The sequence below is a fragment of the Myotis daubentonii genome, chromosome 3 (assembly GCF_963259705.1).
Source record: "Myotis daubentonii chromosome 3, mMyoDau2.1, whole genome shotgun sequence".
In the NCBI taxonomy this organism is placed as follows: Eukaryota; Metazoa; Chordata; class Mammalia; order Chiroptera; family Vespertilionidae; genus Myotis; species Myotis daubentonii.
In genome coordinates, this window is record NC_081842.1 from 150,120,804 (window position 1) to 150,148,621 (window position 27,818).

Genomic DNA, 27,818 nt, shown 5'->3' on the forward strand with positions numbered 1-27,818 from the left:
TATTATTAAATAAAAAGAGTGCTTTAATATAAAAAGCATAATAATATAAATATTATTAATATATTTAATAATATATAAATTAAATATTATTATATTTAATAATATAAAAAGTGCTTTTTAATAATATAAACTGTTGAAATGTTAAAAAATAGACATTTACTATCTATTGTTAAGTGTATATGGTTTCAAGACATAAAATAAGAATACTTTGATAAAATTACATAACTTGATCTTTCTCTAATCTAACCAGATGGTTCAGCTGTCAGAAACTTGCTGATCTCAAAGTTAAAAAAACACACCTGTTATGAGAAGTGCTATAATTGAGTAATATGCAGTTAAATATTGTATTCTCAATAAGTGGTTTAGACATAATTTAAGCAGTTTCCCTTTTATTGCTATTTTATAATAACCAGAGACCCGGTGCTCAGCCTGGCCTGCATCCTCTCGCAGTCTGGGAGCCATCGTTTTTCAGCTGGAGCGGGCCTAAGCTGTCAGTCAGACATCCTTAGTGCTTCCACAGAGGCGGGCGAGGCTCCCACCACCGCTGCTGTGCCCGCCAGCCGTGAGCCCGGCTTCTGGCGCACTGACCACCAGGGGGCAGCTCCTGCGTTGAGCATCTGCCCCCTTGTGGTCAGTGCGCATCATAGTGACCAGTCATTCTGCTGTTCGGTCAATTTGCATATTAGGGTTTATTATATAGGATGATAGTAATGGTAGTTTGAAGAATATTTATTGTCTGTATATTGTATTAAGTGCTCCTTATGCCTTATTAATCTTTATATTACCTCCTATGAGATAGGTGACTGCAGTGTAGAAAATATTTATTTTTTGGTTAATAGGGCACTATTCCTTTTTATTTAGGAAAAGCATTTTATTTTGCTAGCATGCATTATAAGGAACATTTGCCTGCATATCTTTCTGAAGGAGAGAAGCTACTGTACTTAAGGTCTTACAGGGATTTTGTTTGCTAGTTGAATATACAGGGTTTATTAGAAGCTTTATTTTGATTTCTTATAAGTTAGGTATTACTCAAGGGATGATACTGGTTTAATTTACTCTGACTTTATCCCACCCCAATTGTATGTGCAGTTTTCTTTTTATATTAAGTTCTAATGTATGTATGGTAAAATGTGGAAACTTTAAAGTACAGAACTGAATGACTTTTAAAAATATGTGTTTATATATATAACCACTATCCAGATCAAGATGTAGAATATTTTTATTGTCCCAGAAAGTTCCTCTTGCTCTTCCCTTTCAAATCCAATATCCTTTCTCTCTGAGGTAAGCATCATCCTGAATTCTATCAGCATAGCTTAGTTTTCCTTGAACTTTGTGTATATAAAACTATACATTCTGTATTCTCTTGTTTCTATTTTTCATACAACATAATGCTTTTTGAGATTTCTTCCATGTTGTATCAGTAGTTCATTATTTTTTAATGTTGAGTAATATTCTGTTATATGAAAATACTACAAATTTTTTATGCACTGTCTATAATTTTGTTTATTGGATTCTCCGAGTGGCAACATTCTACAGCTGCTTTCCTTCCTCTAGTTTTCCCGTTCATTTTCCTCACCACCTGCACAATGAAATGTAAGCTCTATAAAATGCTATACAATGTTATCACTGTAGCTGTTTCAGAATGCCTAGCAGTATCTGAGTAAACAAAATATGATGCTTTATAGTCTTAGTTTTAGTCCTAAGTATATGTTGTCAGTCTTCTCCAACCACTTGCATCCCCAGTTGTCAGTGTCCCTCCCTCCTCATCAGCTTATCTCCTGAAATAGTCCCATCTCAAGCATCATTTTGTTTTTGAGCCAGATCTGGCCATACCACCATAGTCGGTTTTCTTTATTAGACTGTGAGCTCTTTGAAGGTAGATACCTTCCATGTTTTATTTATCTCAGCACAGTACTTAATGAATGTTTATTAAACATAGAACAACGAAAAGCTACCTCTCAGACAAATAGAGATTCAGAATATTTGCTGGAATATGATGGGGGCTTTAGCACTTCAGCTGCTATTGAGTTGTATGAAGGAGCCTACGAGCAATATAAGGCAGCATTATAGACATTTTGGAAAGAGAAATAAAATATCCCCTGTCTTCTTTCAGTCTAGTTGGTATAAAATAGCTAATCATTATTGATTTTGATTACTCTTCCCAAATGAAGGCATTAATCCATGTTACGGAAATTGGAGTGTTTGTTACTAATAGTGTTTATACTACTTATTTCTTTTGTACTAGTTTGTAATACTTATTTTTCTAAAAATTTAAAAAGATGTGTTAGACTAATAGAAGTAGAAGATCAGGAAGATTGGTCACTTCTGTAAGAAGTAAAGAAAACTTTTTCTCATTTTCCTCAGGGTAAAAACTGTTGGAGTGGAGGAAGAAATTGAATTATAGCCTGGAATTGTGATAACATTTTCGTTTCCTATAGCTTAGGAAACTTGCTGTTTGCTGAAAAGTATTTTTTAAAAGTTTGTTTTATCAATGTAAATCTGTAATATACATAAATAATATATATCTTTTACTTTTTTATTGAATTTTATTGGTTAATAAAATTACATGGGTTTTAGGTTTATAGTTCTATAATACATCATCTGTATATTGTATTGTGTTTACCACCCCAAGTCAAGTCTTCTTCCATCACCATTTATCCCCCTCTATATTTTCTTAAGAAATGAATCTTTATAAAACTTTAAAGCATTTCGCACTAGTTTTCTTCCATATTTGAAATTTGGCTAGTTGGGTTGGATATCGTAGTCAGCTGGGGAGTTTTTATGCCTGAAGCTTGATTGCCTTCTAGCAAGTCCAAAGCGAAGAGAGGTTCTTTCCCACTGGGATCAATTTGTTGCTTTTCCTCTTTGCAGCTTCTGCCATAAAGGTTGAACACAGAGTTGGATGTTGACCCCATCTCATGCTGTTCCTCTATCTCTTTACAAAGGTTTTCTTAGACACAGATTCTTATTGAATGTAGGACCCCAGTTATTTCTTTTATTTCATCATGGATGTTAAGTGTGTTTAGTTTTTTTGTTGATAAATTTTGAGTATTCAGAGAAATTTAATCTTGTGATTGCTTGATTTAGTGTCTTTATTAGATTTTAGACTAGTGCATTCCCCTCCCAGAGGCTGATAGGTATATTTGAATTCAGACTCTTCCTCTTCATTTTGTGCTTGAATATTTTAGTCAACTGCAGCTAAGCTTTTCCATTTTGCAGAATTCCTAACTCCAAGGATTTGAAGTTCTTCACAAAAGTGTGTCTTTTTTAGCTTAATTTTCTTAATTTCCAAATTACCCTCTCTGTGTTAGTAGCACTGTAGATGTGCTTTCCGTTGTTGTAATGTGAAAAAACACACCTTTTAATTAATAAGATTATTTGTTCTTCACTCTTGATGACATTGTACAGTGTACATTTGACTGTTTTCAAATATACTGCCAAGCAACATTCAGTATTTTCAAAATTGTATTTTCAAATAAAAGTTATATTCCTTATATGTGTGAGCAAATAGTATAGAAATATTTAAAAATAAGAAGTAAAACTCTCTTCTCTCCCAGCACTGTGCTTCCCATAAATTATCAAAAATAGCTTGTATATATTGTGCATCTTTCTCTTTCCATTTAGCGATATATCTTGGTCTTGGACATTTTTTCATATATACATTACATATAATATAACTGTTTAGATACTTGGGTAAATCTCAGGGTTTTATTTTGTTGGTTTTTTTTGCTTATATAAGCAATACTGCAATAAATATTCTTGACTCTATCATTGGGATTGTGTGAGTTGTCTGTATGGTAATTTGTAGTAATGGTTTGCTGGGTCCCTGTGTATGTCCTTTAATTTATGATATATATTGCAAAATTGCAATGAGATTGTATCATAACATTCTTATTAGCAGTTTTTGAGAATATGTTTCCCCACACTATGCTAAATGTTAATTTGTGTTTTAATTCTTGCCAGTCTAATCAGTGAAAAGTATATTTATTTGTGCATTTCTTTAATTGTGATATTTTTCAAAGATTTGAAATGTCACCTGCATTTCATTATTAAATCCATCAATTAACATACTTTCATGGTTTAAGTACAGTATTTAGTTTTTAATATTGAATAACCAGATTTTAATAAAAGCTACATATGCTGACATGTGAGCAAATAGCCTTCTTTGTTCCCTTCATATTTATTTAGGATAAATATTTCATAATGATGAATTTCTTTATAATTTGCCACAAACAAATGTTAACATAATATGTACATAAATAGAAAGAAAATAAAAGCCATTACTAAGTATTAGGTTTATTAAATCTGGACTAACAGCATGCCATTCATACTCTCAGAGTATCAGGTTGTTTCTTGCAACCTGAGCATTAAGAAAACTTTCCTTCTTTGTGGTTATGCTTTTGTTGTCTTTAACATGTATGATAAGCTATAATTATTTGTATCAGATCAGCCTTAAAGTCTATGAACTCCTTTTTTCAAATTCTTTAATTCTAGAAATCATTAAATTTAAGAATTGAAAAAAAGAGCTGAGAAAAATCCTTAACATATAATAGTTTTCTCTGAGTTATTTTTAAGGATTAAGATATTGCCTCTTTTGGGCTTATTTTCTGTACAGTATTTCCCAGTGTGATGCCTTTATTCCTGGGTATATTTGTATTTATCTTGGTTTCATCTCTCAAAACTTATCAGGCTGGCAGGCAGAAGCAGTTAGGGGCTGATCAGGCAGGCAGGCAGGTGAGTTGTTAGGAGCCAGTGGTCCCAGATTGTGAGAGGGATGTCCAACTGCCGGTTTAGGCCCTATCCTGCTGGGATCCAGCCCAGATTGGAGAGGGTGCAGGCCAGGCTGAGGGACACCCCCCTACCCCCGTGCACGAATTTCGTGCACCAGGCCACTAGTATGATTATATTATTTACTTGCTCAAAAAACATTAACGTTTTAATGGATAAATTTTCATTCTTAGATCTTCTAATCAAGAGCTTCCAAAGTTATGTTTCAATCACTTTTATTAGTTTCATCTACTGTTTTATCAATAAGCATTTGTTGCGGCCAAATTGATTATCATTATTTTTTTTAATTCTGAACACTTCTATCTGTACTTACATCTTTCTCACCAATTTTATCCTCAATTCATCTATAAACTTGAAACTTAACTTTCCAAAAAAGTTCTGCTCAAATCCTGCCTTGTCTTGAGGTGACATAGTCCCTAGGAGGTCATTTTCTCTCTATATCTTCTCCCCTGGTTGTAAACTGAACCACCTATTGATTGAATGACTTAAAAGTATGACAAGATAGAAAGATATTAAATATTTACATCTCCTACAGCACCCTCTGCAGTTGGCAGGGTCTTATGTTATTTTGATTAATTGAAAACTAACTTGTAACCTTAGATTTTTTTAAATAAAAGTTCATTGTGCTTACTTTTTCTACACTTGATAAGCAGTTAGATATTTTTTTTGCCTGATTGATTAAAAACCCAAAACATGACAAGCCCAGATTTATTTTATTTAACAATTATAAGTGTGCATATTATATGCCAGGCTTTGTTATAGGTCTTTATAAGTATTAATTCAATCCTCTGTTTTTAGATAAGGCAACAGAGATATATGAGTGTGTAAACTGAGATACATTGAGTTTAATTAACCTTCCAGTGAAAGAGTTATGATTTTAATCAGGTAATTTAGCTTCCTTAAATATTATTAGTACTGCCTCTCATTAGAGCTGTAAAATAATTAAGCTGTGAAGAGAAGTCATACAGGAAAAAGCTATAATCAAATATATAGTCTTATTTCATTTAGGTTCTTATTTCTCCTTTACCCTCAGGTTATTTTGGAGCAAATCTAGACACTTTATTGGTCCACTCCTGACTCTCAGTGGTAATTTTTTTTAAAGTTTAATATTGATATACTTCATACTTAAAAAAAGTTTAAAATAAGCCTGCCTGTGTCTACCAAAATCTTTTCTAGAATTTTGTACGGTTTACAATAAACCTATAGATTGATTTGGGAAGAATGAGTCTTCTAATATACATGTATAGCTCTCCATTTATTTAGGTCTTTGATTTATTTCATCTGCATTTATAATTTTACCATACAGATGTTTTACATATTTCATTAAGTTTATACCTGAGTATTTTGTTTTATTTGAATTGATTATAAGTAGTATTGTGATTTTAATTTCAGATTTTATGTTTATTGTCAATATATAGAAATGTAATTGATTTTTTTAGGAAAAATTCACCTAAAATAATCAATTTTAAGTATAAAATTAGGTAACCTTTTAGATTTGCAGTATTTTGCAACTATCAGCTCGAACTAGTTCCAAAATATCTCATCACTCCAAAGGCAGAGATCCTGTACCTATTAGGTAGGTACTCCTTATTCCTTCCTGCTCCCAGACTCTGGCAATCACTAATTGGATATATTTCTGTTTATATGTGTCTTGAAAAAAAATTCAGCAGTATATTGTTGTTTTCAGTGCACAAATATTTCATCTCCTTGGTTAACTTTATTCCTAAGTATGTTATTCTTTTTGATGCTATTATAAATGAGATTGTTTCCTTATAACTGTGTGTGTGTTTGTGTGTGTGTGTTTGTGTGTGTGTGTTATCTTTTGAGTTTTCTATATAAGGTCATGTTGTCTGTGAATAGAGGAAATTTTATTTTTTTCTTTTCAATTTGAATGCTTTTATTTTGTTTTCTTGTCTAATTGCTCTTACTGGAACTTCCAGTACTATGTTGAATTGAAGTAGCAAGAGCAGATGGTCTTGTTTTGTTCCTCATCTAGAGGAAAAGCTTTCAGTCTCACAACTGAGTATGACTTTAACTGTGTGCTTTTCATAAATGGGCTTTATTATGTTGAGGCCGTTTCCTTTTATTCTTAGTTTATTGAGGTTTGGTTTCTTTGATCATGAAATGGTGTTGAATTTTGTCAAATGTGTTTCCTGCATCAATTGATGATCATATTTTTGTGTCCATTCTGTTAATGTGGTGTATTACATTGGTTGATTTTTATGTGTTAAACCATCCTTGCAATGTGGGAATAAATCCCACTCGATCAAGGTATAGTAATCCATTTAATATGCTGTTGAAGTCCATTTGTTACTATGTGGTTGAGGATTTTTACATCAGTATTCATCAGGAATATTGGTCTCTAGTTTTCTTGTTGTGTCTTTGTCTGGCTTAGTATCGGAGTATTGCAGGCCTCATTGAATAAGGTTGGATATATTTCCTCCACTTTAATTTTCTGAGGGTTTCAAGAGAATGGGTGTTATTTCTTTTCTTTTTCTTTTTTAATTAAATCTTTATTGTTCAGATTATTACATTTGTTCCTCTTTTTTCCCCCCATAACTCCACTCCTCCCAGTTCCCGCCCCACCCTCCGCCCTCACTCCCCACCCACTGTCCTCATCCATAGGTGCACGATTTTTGTCCAGTCTCTTCCCGCATCTCCCACACCCCTTTCCCCCCCAAAAATAGCCAGTCCATTCCCTTTCTATGTCCCTGATTCTATTATGATCACCAGATTATTTGTTCACTTGATTCTTAGATTCACTTGTTGATAGATGCATATTTGTTGTTCATAATTTGTATCTTTACCTTTTTCTTGTTCTTCCTCTTCCTAAAGGATACCTTTCAGCATTTCATATAATACTGGTTTGGTGGTGATGAACTCCTTTAGCTTTTCCTTATCTGTGAAGCTCTTTATCTGACCTTCAGTTCTGAATGATAGCTTTGCTGGATAAAGTAATCTTGGTTGTAGGTTCTTGGTATTCATCACTTTGAATATTTCTTGCCACTCCCTTCTGGCCTGCAAAGTTTCTGTTGAGAAATCAGCTGACAGTCATATGGGTATTCCCTTGTAGGTAACTGAGTTTCTTTCTCTTGCTGCTTTTAGGATTTTCTCTTTGTCTTTTGCTCTTGGCATTTTAATGATGATGTGTCTTGGTGTGGTCCTCTTTGGATTCCTTTTGTTTGGGGTTCTCTGCGCTTCCTGGACCTGTAAGTCTATTTCTTTCACCAGGTGGGGGAAGTTTTCTGTCATTATTTCTTCAAATAGGTTTTCAATATCTTGCTCTCTCTCATCTTCTGGCACCCCTATAATTCTGATGTTGGTACGCTTGAAGCTGTCCCAGAGGCTCCTTACACTATCTTTGTATTTTCGGATTCTTTTTTCATTTTGCTTTTCCGGTTGGGTGTTTTTTGCTTCCTCACATTTCAAATCTTTGACTTGATTCTTGCGCTCCTCTGGTCTGCTGTTGGGAGTCTGTATAGTATTCTTTATTTCAGTCAGTGTATGCTTAATTTCTAGTTGGTTCTTTATCATAACATCGAGGGTCTCATTAGATTTCTTGTAGATCTCATTAAGTTTATCGGCAGCTTCTAGACAGTTCTTGAGAGACCTTAAAAGTGTGGTTCTGAACTCTATATCTTCCATTGACAATTTTGTCCTGTTTCTTTGTCTCCGCATTTTTTTATGCTATCTTGGTGCACCCCCTAGTGGTCTTTGTGCGCAGTCTTGTTGTAGTTAAGCCTTGATTGTTGTAGTTAATACTGGGGGGATTTGACCTCCAGGCCAACTGGCTATGAGAGTCAGCTGTGTCTGCAGTGGGAAAACTTCTGTCCTCTGGGGAGGTGCTAATCTAGCCTTTGCCTGAGGCTATCTGGCAAATGTCTCTGTGCAGGGCTTGGGTGGGGCGGGTCGCACTGGATCAAACAGGGCGGGAGGGAGCAAGCAGTTATGGCTGCTCTCAGTTCCTAGGTGCTCTGCCTCTCAGAGTCCCAGCAACCGCTGCAAACCTTGGAGAGAAAGCTGCCTTCGAGTTCCAACCGAAGCCAGACAGTCCCGCTTCTCCCGTTTGAGTCTGGGTCCCTAGAGACTCGCCTGGATCTGGAGCTCAGAGTCTGAAACTCCCTTCCGATTGAAAACAACAACCACGCCCTCCGCCGCCAGCCCGCTCCGCGAGCGCGCACTCCGCACCTGAGTATTTCACTTCAGCACTGTGCCTCCTCTGAGTCTGGGTATGATATTCTCTTTCCTCCTAGTTGTAGAATTTCCACTCAGCCAGCCTTCCTGTGGTTCTGGATGATGTTCGTTCAGTCTTTTAGGTGTACCCTTGAATTGGTTGTTCGAGGCAGCAATCTCCAGAGTTAACCTATGCCGCCATCTTGGGTTCTCCCCCATTTCTTTTGAACTCTCCATTGAAGCTGCCAATCCTGTGTTTTTCTTTGCTGGGAGGGTTTTGATTACTGCTTCAATCACCTTACTCATTATAAGTCCGTTCATATTTGTTACTGCTTCATGATTCAGTCTTATTGGTTGTGTGTTTTTAGGAATTTATTTCTTCTTGTTTATTCATTTTTTTTGGTGTACAGTTGTTCATAGCATTTCCATAATCCACTTTCTGCGATAGTGTTTGTAATGTCTCCTTTCATTTCTGATTAAGTCATTTGAATATTCTCATTTCTTTATCTAGCTAAAGACTTGTTAATTTTGTTGACCTTGTAATAAAGCCAACCCTTTTTTCATTATTTTTCTATTTTTTGTTCACTGTTTTGTTTATCTCTGCTATAATCCTTATTATTTCCTTCCTTCTAACTTTGGGTTAGATCAGTGGTCGGCAAACCGCGACTCTTGAGCCACATGCGGCTCGTTGGCCCCTTGAGTGTGGCTCTTCCACAAATTACCACATGCAGGCGCGCACATACAGTGCAATTGAAACTTCGTGGCCCATGCACAGAAGTCGGTTTTCGGCCGGGGCGAGTCTATTTTGAAGAAGTGGTGTTAGAAGAAGTAGGGGGTGTCGGTCGGTTGGGCGACGGGAGACGCGGCGCGGGAGAGGTACATTGTTTTGAGGTACGTTCGCTGAGGTTGACCCCTTCCAACTCTCCCATCCACACTTGTCTATCTGAAACAAGTATACAAGTCTCTTAAGCTCTGTTTATTTTTCTTCATATTTTTCTTTCTACTCTTCAGACTGCATAATTTCAATTGACCTACTTTCATGTTCACTGTCTTCTGCTTGCTCAAAACTACTTTTGAAAGCCACTAGTGGATTTTCCATTTTAATTATTGATTCTTTATGTGAAGACATTATTCGTCTGGCTTCATTTAGTTCTTTTTACTGTGGTTTCTGTTATCTCTTTAAGTTTATTAAGACTTAATGTAAAAAAAAAAAAAGACTTAATGTAAAGGTTTTGTGTAGTTAAGTCCTATGTCTGTGCTTCAGGGACAATTTCTATTAACTTCTGCCTCTCCCCCCCAATGAATAGGACATACCTTCTTGCTTGTTTGCATGCTTTGTAATTTTTTTCTAAAAAGCTGGACCATTTCAATATTACAATGTGGTATCTCTGGATGACCCTCCCCTCAGGGTTTCTTGTTACTTGCTTTGATTTGTAGTTGTGGCATTTCAACATTTTTTAAAAACTATATTTTTGCCACTTGTCTTTGAACTCTGTATTCTTTTAATTGTGATCACCTAATGGTTTGACAAATTTTTTTTTTTAATTCCTGGAGAATAGAAAAGGAACGGAGGAAAGAAGGAGAGGAAAGAAAAGAAAAAAGTTTAAGGAAACATATACCATTTCATGCATTGCAAATAGGCTTTTTGTTTGGGCACTTTTTCATTTCTTAGCCAGATTATTTAGAACTCTTCCTTAGCCTTCTCTTCCTGTTTGCACTGAGTATAAAGATTAGCCAGAGGTGTAAGCTAAAGATTTTTTTCTGGTCTTTTCTGAGCAGGCCCTGGGTGATGGGCAGGGGTTTCTAGATCTTCCATTCTATACACAAGCTTTTCAAAGACCTTTCCCATAGTGCTCCTCTTCCCATATTTTCCTCCCAGTCTTTCTAACATCCTCTGCTTCACTGCTTTTCTGTCTTGAGACATTTTTGAGTTAGGTGAAACAGGCATATATGTGCATTTTCAGTCCTTCATTGAACCTCTAAACAGGTCAAAACAAACATATTAAGTTGCTTTTTTCTTGATTCAGCATTTGATTTGGTGCTATAAACTTTTTACTATTTTCCAGAGTTTGGACAGAGTTGCTTCTGACAATTTTTGTTCTAGTTTCCTTTGGAGGGATGGGTTCTTTTAATTTCCCTACTGTATTTATCAGTTATACAGAGACACAGAACCAGTAGATCGTGTGTGTGTGTGTGTGTGTGTGTGTGTGTGTGTGTGTGTGTGTGTGTATGGAAAGAGATTTATTTTAACGAATTGACTCGTATAAAAATAGAGGCTGTCAAATCCAAAGACTCAGGCTGGCAGGCTGGAGACCAGAGAAGAGCTGATGCTGGTGTTCAAGTCCAAAGGCTATTAGGCTGAAGAATCAGGAAAGATGTTGGAGTTCATGTTTGAAGCCCATTTGTTGCAGAATTCCCTCTTGTTCAGAGGAGGTCAGTCCTTTCTTCTATTCAGCTTTTCAACTGATTATATGAGGACCAACACATATGGAGAGCAGTCTTCAGTATTCTCCAGTGAAATCATCTCGGTCTATACATTTCCTTTTTGGAGTTTTACAATTCTAAAATTTAATGTTATGGGCTATAAAAGATGAATTTAATATTAAGGGAGTTGTGCTTAGTTGTGTTTTTCAAGATATTGGGCAATTTCATCCAAATTGTTAAATTTATGACTGTAAAGTTATTCATAGTTGTTTTGTAGGGACGGTAGTGATAGCCACTGTTTCATTGTGAAATTCGTAATTTTTATCTTTGTCAGTCTTGCTAGAAGCTTACTTTATTTTTTCATATAACTTTTTAGTGATTTTTCAGTTATTTGTTTTCATTTTTATTTATTTCTACTCATATATATTTCTTTCTGCTTACTTTTAGTATATTTTGCTGTTCTTCTCCTATTATTTCTATGCAGTGTTTCTCTTCTCATTTGTAACGTTTGATGCTGTAAATTTCCCTGTCAGCATTGCTTCTGCAGCATCCCCCATATTTTGATATGTTGATATGTATTTTCATTTTTATTAAGTTGTCTTAATAAGGTTCCCCTTTTTTGGAGATTTTTTTGAGGCATGTATTGTTTAGAAGTGTGTTAATTTTCAATTGATAGGAATTTTCCTGTTTTAATTCCTGTTATTGATTTCTAATTTATTCCATTATGTTCAGAGAACACATTCTATATGATTACCATATATATATATATATATATATACATATATATATATATATATATATATATATATTTTAGTTTGTTCAGGTTTGTTTTATTGCTGTGGATACTGTATATCTTTATGAGTAATTATTTTATGGACACTTGAAAAATGTTTTCCTCTGTTGCTAGTTGCAGTGTTCTATATATGTCAGTTAGATCTTTTTTTCTTTTTCTTTTTTTTTATTCTGGGATTTATTTACCTTCTATGGCTGTCACTGGAACTGAGAGCCGGCTTTAGCTCTGAGGCTCGGCTCCAGCTCTGAGACCTCAGCTGCTGAAAGCAGGAATCTGTGTTTGTTTGGCTTCTATAATTGAAACACTGTTGCAACTCCAGCTCCACTGGCTGGCTGAAAGCATGGGGTTTGTTTAGCTTCTATAATTGCAACATTGTTTCTTAGAGTGCAAGCTCAGAGCCCAGCAGCAGCAGGCGGGGAACCTTGGCTTCCTCCGTCACTGGAGCAAGCAAGCCTCCTGTTCGTTTCAGCTGCCTGGCTGCCGGCTGCAATCTTGGTTGGCAGTTAATTTTCATATCGCCCTGATTAGCCAATGGGAAGCGTGTCGGAGGTATGGTTAATTACCATGTTTGTCTATCATTAGATAGGATGATTATTTCAAACAGTTGTCAGATATAGTCTAACATTTGATTTTTCTCTTTGTTGGTATCAAGTGATTGTCTTATTAAAGTTGTGATTTTTTTTTATTCTTGTCCTGACAGGTGATTATTTTATTCTATACATTTTGGCTATTTTTGGAGATTCTGGACTCTCAAAAATTTGTGTTTGTTTTAACAGGTACATTTACTTATTTAGACATAGTGTGCAGATCTTGGCCTACTTTTGTGGGCTATGGTTTCAGTGACTATTTAATTATCTGAATATTGTTTTTATTTACTTGATTTATTTTATGCCCCTGAGGCTTCCACTGGTCCTGTTGGAGCTCCTTTAGGGAGTGGAAAATACTTTCCCAGACCAGGCCACCTGTTGCCTTTAAGTGAGGGAAGGTTGTCTCTGGTAGGATAAAGAATATTTTCTGGATTTGGTGCTTGTTGTGGTGGGATCCCCTTACTAATGCTCCCCATCTACACACTACTTCTCAGTGGAGGAAAGCAATCTCTTACCTGGCAATTAAGGATAGTTAGTGCTTTTATTATCAGCAGAGCTTTCAATTGATAACTCTTGCTGCTTCTGCTAAGTTTATCTGGTTTGGACTACTGATCAGTCCAGGGAAGGAATGAGCCCAATTGGGCTACCTTCTGGTGCTTTATTGGAAAACAATGGGCCTGGTCAATCTTCAGTTGAGCACAGAGTCTTAAGGTATTCTTCCACTATCCTCTAGTACAGCGGTTCTCAACCTGTGGTTCGCGACCCCTTTGGTGGTCGAATGACCCTTTCATAGGGGTCGCCAAGACCATCCTGCATATCAGACATTTACATTATGATTCATAACAGTAGCAACATTACAGTTATGAAGTTGCAACGAAAATATTTTTATGGTTGGGTCACAACATGAGGAACTGTATTTAAAGGGCCAGAAGGTTGAGAACCACTGCTAGTCCCAAGGTCCCTAACAAGCTCATCTTCCTCTTGACTTCTTTCAGATTTCTCCTTTAATTATCTTTTGTGTTATTTCTGGTATTATAGTTGTAATGAGCAGTGGGGAGATAAGTATACACCGAAAGTGGCATGATTATAACCCATGTTAATTACTGTATTTTATTTATCCTGTATAAGATTATTTTCATAAGTCCGTTAGGTTTAAAATCTTTAAATGATTTGCCTGTTAAAAAAAATAGTGGCACATGTAATTAGTTGATATACCATGAATATAGCATCTGTTATAGAGTGATAGTTTTCTAATGTTCTAAATGACAAAGGTGACTTAGATCAGAATAATTTGCCTGTTGATTTTTGGTAAGGCTTTGAAAAGATCTAAGAAATTTTACAGATACATACATTTCAATTTAATTTAATTTTACATATAACAATAAAACTTCCGCTGTTAATATTTATTTGTCTTATCTACTCCTTCTAATGTCTTAGAATGTGCCTAACTAGTCTTAAGTAAATTATTAGGAAATGGAAGCAAGAACACAGTCACACCTGCCACAGGTAAACAGGTACACCAAATATACAGGTTAAAGAAATATTTCTGATTTCTATGATTCGCTCTCTTTGAAGATCTCTACCTTAGTAGTAACTGCAGTTCAATACCTATTGTACCGACAGTGATGATGACAGGATTTTAAAAATTTGTTTCTAGGTACATATTTAGTCTGGAGGGATGTTTGGTGGTTGAAATATGGAAATTTCTAGAATATTGTCACCTAAAAGGGGTATGAAACAAAATATGTAAAAAATTGGGGAGTTTTATGGATTCTTGATCACATAGGCATGATCTGTTAATAACTTAAAGTTTAGTCATTTTTTCTCCCCCAGAGGATTAGGGGCGGGGGCTAGAAAGTTCTAAGCTTCTAATCATAGCTTAGTCTTTCTGGTGACCAGCCGCACCCAAGAGCCCATCCAGAGTAGCCTCCTTAGAACAAAAGATCCTCTTATCACTAAGGAAATTCCAAAGGATTTAGGAGGTCTGTATAAGATTTTCTTATCATCCAGGAAATTACAAGGTAAGTTTTAAGAGCCCTTTGTTAAGAATGAGGAGCAGAGACCAAACATATATCATGTGTCACAGAGTTCCTTGTATATTCAGGATATTAACCCCTTATCAGATATATGATTTACTAATATATTCTCTTCATTCCATAAGTTGCCTTTTCACTCTTATTATGTCCTTTGATTCAAAGACGTTTTTAAGTTTGATATAGTCCCATTTCTCTATTTTTGCTTTTATTGCCTTGCTTTTAGTGTCACATCCAAGAAATCATTTCCAAATCCAATGTCATGAAACTTTTCTCCTATGTTTTATTTTACCAGTTTTAAAGTTTTAGCTCTCATGTTTATGTCTTTGATCTATTTTGAGTTAATTTTTATATATGGTTTATCTTAGTCCATTTGGGCTGGTATACAAAATACATATTTTGGGTAGTTGATAAACAACACAAAAATTTATTTCTCTCAATTCTACAGGCTGGTAGTCCCCAGATCAGTGTGCTAGCATGGGCAAATGTGCCCAGGGTCCTTTTCTGGGTTGTAAACTTCTTGTTCTATCCTTACATAGCAGAAGGGGCAGGGAACGCTCTATACCAGCGGTTCTCAACCTGTGGGCCGCGACCCCTTTGGGGGTCGAACGACCCTTTCACAGGGGTCGTCTAAAACCATCGGGAAACACATATATAATTACATATTGTTTTTGTGATTAATCACTATGCTTTAATTATGTTCAATTTGTAACAATGAAATTGGGGGTCACCACAACATGAGGAACTGCATTAAAGAGTCGCGGCATTAGGAAGGTTGAGAACCACTGCTCTATACCTTCTTTTATAAAGGCATTAATCTCATTGATGAAGGTTCTTTCCTCATTACCTAATCACTCTGAAGGCCCTACCTCCTAATAACATTACATTGAGCATTAAGATTTTAACATACAAATTTGGGGGAAACACTAACATTCAGACATAGCATGATGTAAGCTAAGAATCCAGCTTCATTGTTTTTGCATATGTTTTCCAGTTTTCCCAGCACCATTTGTTGAAAAGACTGTTCATTCCCTATCAAATGGTCTTGGCATCCTGGCCAAAAATAATTTGACCTTATATGCGAGGATGTATTTCTGGGCTCTCTCTTGTATTCCATTAATCTGTATGTCTGTCTTTATGCCAGTACCACACTGTTTTGATTACTGTAGCCTTGTAGTAAGTTTTTGAAATAAGGAATTACAAAATCTTCAACTTTGTTCTTTTTAATGATTGTTTTATCTATTTGGGATCGTTTACGACTTTAGGATTAATTTTTCTATGTCTGCAAAAAACTCCATTGGGAATTTGATATGGATTGCATTAAGTCATCTTTGGGTAGTATTGACATTTTAACATTATTATGTCTCCCAGTCCATGAGCACTGGATGTTTTTCATTTATTTTGTCATCTTTAATTTCTTTTGGCAATGTTTGTAGTTTTCACTGCACCAAGTCTTTACCCTCCCTGACTTATTCCTAAATATTGTATTCTTTTTGATGCTATTATGAGTGGAATTTTTTTCTTAACTTTTTCTCAGATTGGTCATTGTTAGTACATGGAAAAACTGCTGACTTTTGCATGTTGGCTTTTTTCTATCATTATAGTTTTTCTGTTTTTTCCAATTTTATTGAGATAGAATTTACATTCATCAGTGTATACATTTAAAGTACAGCATAATGGTTTAGCTTATGTATATTGTGAAATAATTATCACAATAACTTTAGTTGGCATTCATCATACACACACACATACACACACTAAACAAGAAAGCAAAACAGAAAAAAAACACATTTTATTTGTGATAACTGAGGATTTACTCTCTTAAGTTTGTATCACACAGCCGTGTTAACTATAGTCATCATATTATACATTACATCCCTATTTTATTTATCTTGTAACTGAAGTTTGTATTTCTTGACCACCTTCCTCCAATTCCTCCTTCCCCTACCCCCTGCCTCTGGCAAGCACATATCTGATTTCTTTGTTTATGAGTTTGGGGGGTATATGTGTCGCACACTTCAAGATTCCACATATAAGTGAGATCATACACTATATGTCTTTGTCTGACTGACTTATTTCACTTAGTATAAATTCCACCAAGGCTCATTCATGTTGTTGCAAATGGTAGGATTTATTTTTTTTTTTAGTGGCTGAGTAATATTCCATTGTATCAGTTAGATATCCCCTCGTCCCCCTACCCCCAATCTTTATCCATCAATTGGTACTTAAGTTGTTTGCATTTCTTGGCTATTGTAAATAATGCTGCTATGAATATGGGGGTGCATATATCTTTTTGAGTTAATGTTTTCATTTTCTTCAGATAAATACCCTGAAGTGGAATTGCTGGAACCATATTGTAGTTTTATTTTTAATATTTTGAGGAACCTCCATACTTTTTTCTGTAGCAGCTGTACCAATTTATATTTTCACCAACAGTTTTCTTTTCTCCACATCCTTGCCAATATTTGTTACCTCTTTTTGATGATAGTGATTCTAACAGATGTGAGGGGGATGTATCATTGTGGTTTTGATTTGCATATTTCTAATGACTAGAGATACTGAGAATCTTTTCATTGGCTATTTGGATATCTTCTTTGAAAAAAATGTCTATGCAGGTTTTTCAGACATGCTGAGTTCCATGCACACAGTCAGAGATACAATTCCCTGGGCGAGACTTGAATTCACAACCTCAGCATGACCTGCACATGTACTGCAATGGTTTTCTCCATTTTTGAATTGGATTTTTTCATACTGAGTTATGTGAATTCTTTATGTATTTTGTATATTAACCCTTTCTTGAACATATAGTCTGCAAATATTTTTTCATTTCTTTTGCTGTTTTAAACTAAAAGAGTTTTAGTTTGATGTAGTCCCACTTGTTTATTTTTTATCTTGTTCCTTGTTCTTTAGATGTTCATGTCCAAAAAAATTGTTGCCAATACCCATGTCAGGGAGCTTTTTTTTTTTTTTTTATGTTTTCTTCTAGGACGTTTATGGTGTCCGGTTTTACATTTAAGTTTTTAATCCATTTCAAGTTAATTTTTATGATTGATATAAGATAGGGATCATGTTGATTTTGTATGCTACTACTTTGCTGAATTTACTTATTATTTCTGACAGCTTTTTTGTGGAATCTTTAGAATTTTCTGCCTATAAGATTATGTCATTTGTGAGCAATGGTGACTTTATTTCTTCAAAAATTGGTTGCCTTTTATTTCTGTCTTGCCTAATTGCTCTGAGTAGGACTTCCTGTACTGTGTAAAATAGAAGCAGTGAAAGTGGGCATCCTTGTCTTCTTTCTGATGTTAAAGGAAAGATTTCTTTCTTTTGCCCTTTAGTGTGATGTTAACTGTGGGCATTTCATATATTGCTTTTATTATGTTGAGGTAGTTTCCTTGTATTCCTATTTGTTGAATTTTTTTAAGTAATGAGATGATATTGAATTTTGTCAAAAAAAATTCTGTATAATTGAGATGGTTATGTTATTTTTGCCCTTCTGTTGATGTGGTATATTATATTGATTATCATATGTAGAACTATTGTTGCATTCCAGGAGTAAATCCTACTCAGTCATGTTGTATAATCTTTTGACTATATTGTTGAATTCTGTTTCCTACTTACTTTGCTGAGGATCTCAATCCCTTTTGCATTTGGATAGTTGGAGCCATATTGCAAGTGTATACTGTATTTTACTCTTTCTTTACTAAGGAAAATATGATGAATGAAATGTGATAATATATTTTATCAGTAGATAATCACCCATATATACCAGTATTTGGCTGCACATACCTTATATTAATAATCACGAAATAATCATGATACCTGGATTCTAGACCATGGTTTTCAATTTTGGCTGCACATTCAGCTTCCTAAAAGGTTTTTAAAATATATACATTCCTTTTATCTATATACGTATATAAAAGCATAATATGCAAATTGTTCCCTCTGGAGTTCAACTGGGAGACCAGGAGCTCACTATGACGTGTGTTGACCACCAGGGGGCGGCGTGGAACAAAGGAAGGCCCTGGCCAGCAACCGGGGAAGGAAGGCCCCAGCCAGCAGCTGGCAGCAGGGGAAGAAAGGTCCTGATCAGCCCTGATTGCCGGCCAGGCCTAGGGACCCTACCCATGCATAAATTTCATGCACTGGGCCTCTAGTATATAATATAATATTTTAATATATATTAAAAAAAAATAGTGCCAGAGCCACATTCCCAAATTTGTTAGAGGGGAACTGAGCATTTGGATTTTTTTAAAAGTCTCCAAGTGCAGATATGTTTGAGAAACCTGTTGTAGATGATCCTGACTGCATATTAATAGTTGACTGGGTGTACTTAAAAACAAACAAACTATGGATCTTAGCAACATTGAATCAGAAATTTCAGGAAAGAAGTTCTCCAATCTGTATTTTTGAAAGGACAAATTTTTCTGATGCATAGCAGGTTCCTGACCACTAGTCCACAATTTTCTCAGCCATAGAAAAGGACAAGTGGCAACTTTTTTTTTTTCTTAAAGGAGGTATTTGGGATATGTTTTGTTTGTTTAAAATTATTTTTTAATCCTCAGCCAAGGACATGCAAAGAGAGAGACAGAGAGAGAGAGACATTGAAGTGAGAGAGAAACATCAATCAGTTGCCTTCCCTGTGCTCCCCAACTGGGGATCAAACCAATGATCCAGGTATGTGCTTTGACCGTGAATTGAACTGGCAACTTTCTGGTGCAGGAGACAATGCTCAACCATCTAAGCCACTCTGGCCAAGCATTGGCAAACTATTTTAGTTAGGATAACTTGCAAGGGCCCAAATATAAGTTTTGTATATTATAGGCTGAAAGGAGATACATGTTTTATATAGCAGGTATATATTAGCTAAGTTGTTCTCTTTTGATCATTAAGGAAATCAACATAGGTACCTATCCAGGTAGAGTAGAGATTCATCTCATTATTTCATAGGGTTGCAGTAATAAGGGTAGGCAGTACTAAATTGTTTTTTAGGCATGCTTGCTCATATGGACAAATATTGTTTTTTTAAGTCCTAGCAATTAGCATATATTACAGTAGAATATAACCTTTATAATCAGTATAATATAAAACATCTCATTGGTTCTGTTAGGATGAATGTATGTCTACCAGGGCTTCCATAAAAAAATATCATGGTCTGGGTGGCTTCAACAACAGAAATTTATTTTCTTACAATTCTAAAGGCTGGAAGTCAGGGCAGTTTAGGTTTCTCCTGAAGCCTTTATCCTTGGCTTCACTTTTTTTTTGCTCTGTCTTTACATAACCCTTTTTTTTTTTTCTGTGAGCATGTTTCCTTGATGTCTCTTTGTATGTTCTAATCTCTCCTTACCAGGGTGTGGAACCTTTTTTCTGCCAACGACCATTTGGATATTTATAACATCATTCTCGGGCCATACAAAATTATCAACTTAAAAATTAGCCTGCTATATTTGATCAAACCCTTCGTTAACTCACCCTTAATGCTTTGACATGGCCAGACCAAATGATTTCTTCGGCCATAAAGGGCTGGACGTTCCCCACCCCTGCCTTGTGAGGACACCAGTCTGATTGGATTAGGTAATAACCTCCTTTTAACTTAGTTGCCTCTTTAAAGGCCTTGTCACCATGGTTACCTTCTGAGGTACTGGAGGTTAGAGCTTTAATATCTGATATTTTGGTAGGGGTGGTACCTTCAGTCTATAAACAGTGAGTTAAAAATGTTCTGTATGATTGAATGAACTAATGAATTAATACAATTACTTGGAATTTTTTTAATGAATATTTAACCATACTCTTAGAATGTAGTATGATATAATGCATGGTCAGATACGTAGCTTTTAGTTTGCTATGACAAGTAAGTATGTATCAGTGTCATCTGAAAGATATACTAAAGTGTTCAGAAAAAAAAGTCATAAAGCTGGGAGGGAGTTATAGCCTTATTTTTATATATCATTCATGATATGAGTTTTATCATCCTAATATATAAAAAGATAGGGGCCGTCATGACCTAAATGACTGGACAGACGACCAAACAGCATGCTGGCAGCAGGAGGGAGCTGTGGGCCCCGGCCGACCGGGGTGCAGTGGCGGGAGTCAGTCTGGATGCTGGCCTATGCGATGGGAATCAGTCTGGGTCCCAGTCAGCATGGCGGGAGTCAGTCTGGGTCCCAGCCGTCCAGTGCGGTGGGAGTCAGTCTGGGTTCCGGCTGATGCGGCGGGAGGGAGCTCTGGGCCCCGGCTGGGGCATGGCAGTGGGAGGGAGCTATTATTGTAATAGATCTATTATTGAAGCTACCTTTGGAAATACTATATCTATAGATAATATTAAAAATCTAAGTAAACATGCGATTCTTTGTCCAAAAAATGAGCACGTTCAAATATTAAATGAAGAAATTTTGGATATACTTGATGGAGATTTTCACACATATTTGAGGGATGATTCCATTGATTCAACAGATAATGTGAAAAGGAAAATTTTCCAATGGAATTTCTTAATAATATTACTCCTTCGGGAATGCCGTATCATAAGTTAAAATTGAAAGTGGGTGAAATCATCATGCTATTGAGAAATCTTAATAGTAAATGGATTCTTTGTAATGGTAGTAGATTTATTATCAGAAGATTGTGACCTAACATTATCGAAGCTGAAGTATTAACAGGATCTGCATAAGAAGAGGTTGTTCTGATTCCAGAATTGATGTGTCCTCATCTGACACTGGCCTCCCATTTAAATTAATTTGAAGACAGTTTCCTGTGATGCCAGCATAAGTTTAATCAATTTATCAGTCATTGTATCAGTGTTGTTTTTACATCATGTTTTTGTTGTTTTTATAGCATATTTTTGTTGTTATATCATGTTGTGATTATTTATTAAATTTATTATTTTCATATACATTTTACTAATTTTCTTTTATCTATGACACTTCTATTATAGAGAAAGGAAAATAGCAATATTAAAATATTTCCTCTAATTTCCTTTTAATGTGGATGAATTTCTAGCACCGGGCCACTAGTATTATCATAAAGACAATAATTATTGTTTTTAATACTTTTTTATTATAAAATTGTCATAAGGAAACAAGGTTTGTACTATATATCAAAATTATACAGTTTAATATGGAGATAATTGTTGTTTAGGCACCTGAAAGTTAAAGATAGAATAATAAATGTTGCAGAGATTTATATTATGTATTCTTACTTTCATGTTAGTTAAAATATTAAATGAGCGTTTAGCTTTTGTACAAACATTGATGGCTATTTTTTTTATTTATTGATTAAGGTATTACATATTTGTCCTTATTGCCCCATTGTCCTCCCTCACCCCCCAACTCATGCCCTCACCCCTTGATGTCTGTGTCCATTGGTTAGGCTTATATTCATGCATACAAGTCCTTTGGTTGATCTCCACTATTGGCTATTGAAGGCTACCCAGAAGATGCAGTGTGTCTGGATACAAAAGTTAATAAAAAGACAGTTTGGGAAATTAAAAATGGCAGTGGTGTAAGTGGATGTTACACTGACACACTCCCAGGACCAAACTGGAATTACAACCAAAATACAAAAAAAAAAAATCCTGAATAATCAACTGAAGACTAGCTAGAGAGAACTCCAATAACCAAGGAAGGAAAGTGGAGACCACATAGAGACTGATAGGAAGGGCAGAGGTGCAAAAGGACTGGCCAGGCTCTCACTGACAACAGCTGAAGTTCTGGAGAGATATCTCAGCAGTGGGAGGTAGCCACTGAGAACTCTGGGGTCTAAACCCCAAGCTGGACCCCTCAGCAGATAGCACCAGAGCTGAGAAAGGTAACCATATAACATCTAGCTATGAAAAGCAGCAGGGTTGCTGTCTGCTGGGGAGAGATGGCTGGAAATTCAGGTACTCTTAAAGAGCCAATGCACAAAATTTTGTATGCAGCCACTCACCTTGGACTCTGGCAGAGAGTGGGCAGAGTGGTTTGGAGTTGTGTGAACATAAGCCAGAGTTGGGGGCTCTGCGGTTAGAGCTCGGAAGGCAGATACCCATTTCCTATGCGGAGTAATTCCCTTATGCTGTGCAGGACATCTTTCTTAGTCAAACCTTTGCTATCCAGGTGGATTTTGCTGGAGGGGAGGGGAGAAAGTTGCCTCACCATATTGGAAAGCCCCTTGCCCCACCGTGTGGAGTTCCTGAGGCCCATTAAGAGACTGAGTATAACAATTAGCCTCCAGTCAGAAGCAATTGCCCCACCCTGTTGGAAAACCTCTTGCCCCATCTGTAAACCATTGCCTAAGGCTAAATACAGTCAAACTGCTGACAGAGGCAGGTCTCTGGAGGATTTCAGTCTTTGCCTGATCTAATTAGTCAGAAAGAGTGTTTGACACTGTCCTTCACTAGAGATTGGGAGGCGTAAGTAGATCTACCTAATACATAGTCACAAACCCAAACAGGCAGTCATAATGGGGTGACATGAAAACAACCCCCAAATGAAAGAATAAGAGAATTCTCCAAATAAAGAGCTAAATGAAATGGAAATAAGAAATTTATCAGACATAGAGTTCAGATTAATGATGGCAAAGATGCTCAACAACATGAGAAAATATATAGTAACTATGAAGAATGACATAGCATTAATAAAGAACACAGTGGAAGGAATATAGAGCAGATTAGGGGAAGCCAAGGATCGAATCAGTGAATTAGAAAACAGGTAGGAAAAATGTCAGAGAACCAAAAAGAAAAACTGGAGGACAGCCTAAGGTTGCTGTGGAACTACATGAAACAACAATATTCTCATAATAGGTGTGCCAGAAGGAGAAGTGGGCAAGGGATAGAGAATGTGTTTGAAGAAATAGTGGCAGAAAACATCCATAACATAGTGAAGGAAAATGTCACACAAGTTCAGGAGGCACAGAGAGTCCCAAGCAAGAAGATCCCAAACAGGCCCAAACCCAGACACATCATAATTAAAATGCCAAAAATTAAAGACAAAGAGAAAATCTTAAAGGCAGTAAGAGAAAAACAATTTGTTATCTACAATGGAGCTCCCATAAGGCTGTTAGCTGATTTCTCATCAGAAAATCTACAGGCCAGAAGGGAATGGCATGAAGTATCAAGATCATGAAAAGCAAGGATCTGAAACCAAGATTACTAATATTCAGCAAGGCTACCATTCAAAATACATGGTGAAATAAAGACCTTCCAGACAAAAAAAGACAAAAAAAAAAAAAAAAAGGCTAAAGGAGTTTATCACCACCAAACTAGCACTGCAAGAAATGCTAAAGGGACTGCTGTAATGAGAAGAAGAAATATATAGAGAGAAACATAGGCATTAGAATTAAAATGGCAATAAATAAGTATCTATCAATAATAAACTTCAATGTAAATGAATTAAATGCTTTAGTCAAAAGACATAGGTTACTGAATGGATACAAAAACATGACCCAATTATAGGTTGTCAACAGAAGACCCACCTCAGAACAAAAGACTCAAACTGGGTGAGAGTGAAGGAATGGAAAACAATTTTCCATGAATTTGGAAACAACAACAAAAATCTGGAGTAGCCGTACTCATCTGACAAAGTAGACTTCAAAATGAAGGCCATTCCAAGAGACAACAAAGATCACTACATAATACTAAAGGGATCAATCCAACAAGAGGATATAACTGTAGTAAACATATATGCACCCAATATAGTAGCACCTAAATATATAAAGAAACTTCTGGAGAACTTTAAGGGAGAAATGTAATACAGTCATACATCCTGCTAACTTCACTGGATAGATCTTCCAGACAAAAAATTAACAAGGAAACAGTGACTCTAAATAACATACTGGATCAGATCGATTTAATTGACATTTTTAGAAAATTTTACTCCAAGGCTGAAGAATATACATTCTTCTCAAGTGTACATGGGTCATTCACAAAGATAGACCACCTGTTGGGATATAAAAGAAGTCTCTAGAAGTTCAAGAAGATTGAGATCATATCAGGCATCTTCTCACATCACAATGGAATGAAATTAGAAATCAAGTATGGTAAAAACACTCAAAAACATTCAAAAACATGGAGGCTAAAGGCTAAATAGCATGCTATAAACAATCAATGGGTTACCAATGAGATCAAGAGAGAAATAAAACTACCTGGAAACCAACAAAAATGAACACACAACAACCCCAAATCTCTGGGGCACAGCAAAACCAGTTTGAGAGGTAAGTTCATAGCACTACAGGCCTACCTCAATAATAAAAAAAAAAATTATAAATGAACCCTACAACTTAAAGAATTAGAAAGAGAACAATAAGAAAAGCCCAGAGTATGTAGAAGAAAGGAAGTAATAAGATTAGAGCAGAAGTAAGTGACATTGAGACTAAAAAAACAATACAAAAAAATCAAACAAAGAGCTGGTTCTTTTGAAAAGATAAACAAGATTGATGAACAATTAGCCAGACTCATCAAGAAACAGAGGACTCAAATAAATAAAATCAGAAACGAATTTGGAGAAGTAATTACACCACAGAAATACAAAAGATTGTAAGAAAATACTGTGAACAATTATATGCCTACAAACTGGACAACCTTGATGAAATGGACAAATTCCTAGAAAAATACAATATCCCAAAACTGAATCAGGAAGAGTCAGAAAATCTGAATAGGCCAATAACAACTGATGAAGTAGAAGCATTAATAAGAAAGAAAAAAAACCAAACAAAATTCCAGCAAACAAAAGCCCAGGTCCAGATGGCTTCATGGGAGTTTTACCAAACATTTAAAGAAGAAATAACACCTATTCTCCTCAAACTATCCCAAAAAATTAAAGAGGAAGAAACACTTTTAAGCTCTTTTTATGATGCTAACATTATCCAAATTCCAAAACCAGATAACGATACTACAAAAAAAGAAAATTACAGGCCAATATCCCTGATGAACATAGTTGCTAAAATCCTCCACAAAATATTAGCAAATCAGTTACAGCAATTTATTAAAAAGATCATACACCAAAAATTATTCCAGGGATGCAAGGCTGGTACAATATTCGTAAATCAATAAAGGCAATACATCACATAAACAAATTGAAAGACAAAAATCACATGATTATATCAATAGATGTAGAAAAAGCATTCAATAAAACTCACCCATTTTTGATAAAAACTCTCAGCAAAGTTGGAATAGAGGGAACATGCCTCAACATAATGAAGTCCATATATGACTAACCTATAGTGAACATCATACTCAATGGGCAAAAACTAAAACCATTTCCCCTAACAACAGGAACAAGACAGGGATTTTCTCTTTCACCACTCATACTCAATCTAGTACTGGAAGTCCTAGGCACAGGGGTCAGGTAAGAAGAAGAAATGAAAAGCATCCAAATTGGAAAGGAGTAAGTCAAACTCTTATTATTCGCAGATGACATGATGTTGTACATTGAAAACCCTAAAGACTGCACCAAAAAACTACTAGATTTAATAAAGGAATTCGGTAATGAAGTAGGATACAAAATCAGCACCCAAAAATTGATGGCTTTTTTTTATACCAATGATGAATTTCTCAGAAAGAGAAACCAAACAATCACATTCACCATTGAAACAAGCAAGATACTTAGGAATAAACTCATCCAAGGAGGTAAAAGACTTGCACTTGGAAAACTACAGGGAAAAAGAATAGAGGGCGATTAACCAGGTGTAACAATGTATGTTGTTCATGGATTGGCAGAATTAACATCATTAAAATGTCCATATTACCCAAGGCAATCTACAGGCTTAATGCAATTCTTGTTAAAATACCAACAGCATATTTCACAGATCTAGAACAAATACTTCTGAAATGTATATGGAATGAAAAAGACCCCAAATATTCGTAGCAATATTGAGAAAGAAAAAAAAAGTTGGGGGAACCACAATATGTGATATCAAGTTATACTATATAGCCACCGTAATCAAATTAGCCTGGCACTGGCACAAGAATAAGCATATAGATCAATGGAATAGAACAGAAACCCCATAAAGTGACCTAAGTGATTGCGCTCAATTAATATTTGACAAAGGAGGCAAGAACATACAGTGGAGTAAAGACAGTCTCTTCAATAAATGGTGTTAGGAAAATTGGACAGGTACATGCAAAAGAAATGAAACTAGGCCACCAACTTAAACATTAGAATAACCTCAAAATGGAAGTAGTGAAACCATAAAAATCCTAGAAGAAACTATAGGCAGCAAAATCTCAGACATCTCTGTAGTAATATGTTTATGGATATATCTAGAGCAAAGGAAACTAAGGAGAAAATAAGCAAATGGGACTACATCAAAGTAAAAAGCTTCTGCAAAGCAAAAGAAACCAACAATGAAAAGGGAGCCCAATCTATGGGAGAACATATTTCTCCCATGATACAATGATACATCTAATAAAGGGTTACTATCTAAAATGTACTAGTATAATGAAATCATACAACTTAACAAAAGAAGACAAACAACCCAATTAAAAACTGGGCAAAGGACCTAAATAGACACTTCTCCAAAGTGGACATACTAATACAGGCCAAGAGACATACGAAAAAAATTGTCAAAGTCACTGATCATCAAAGACATGCGAATTAAAACAACAGTGAGGTATCACCTCACACCTGTCAGAATGGCTACCATCAACAAATCAAGAAATGACAAGTGCTGGCAAAGATGTGGAGAAAATGGAATGCAGACTGGTGCAGTCATTGTGGAAAACAGTATGGAGTTTCCTCAAAAAATTAAAAATGGAACTCCCATTTGACCCAGTGATCCCACTTTTAGCAATATATCCTATATAACCTGAAACACCAATCAGAAAGAATATACACCCCTACATTCATAGCAGCACAATTTATAATTGCTAAGATCTGAAAACAGCCCAAGTGCCCATCAGTAGATGATGGGATAAAAAAGCTGTGGTAAATTTATACTTAGAATGCTATGCCACAGTAAAAAAGAAGGCTCTCATACCCTTTGATGCAGCATGGAGGGACCTGGAGAATATTACTAGGTGTACTGATTAATAATGGCAGTTTTTGTAAT

At 35.7% G+C, this 27,818-nt stretch overlaps 1 protein-coding gene across 3 annotated transcripts in view; it reads left to right on the forward strand.

The window, feature by feature from the left end:
- Window positions 1-27,818, forward strand: part of ZNF644 (zinc finger protein 644) — a 136,088-nt gene that overhangs the window by 48,530 nt on the left and 59,740 nt on the right. The gene's annotated exons all lie outside the window — the stretch shown is intronic.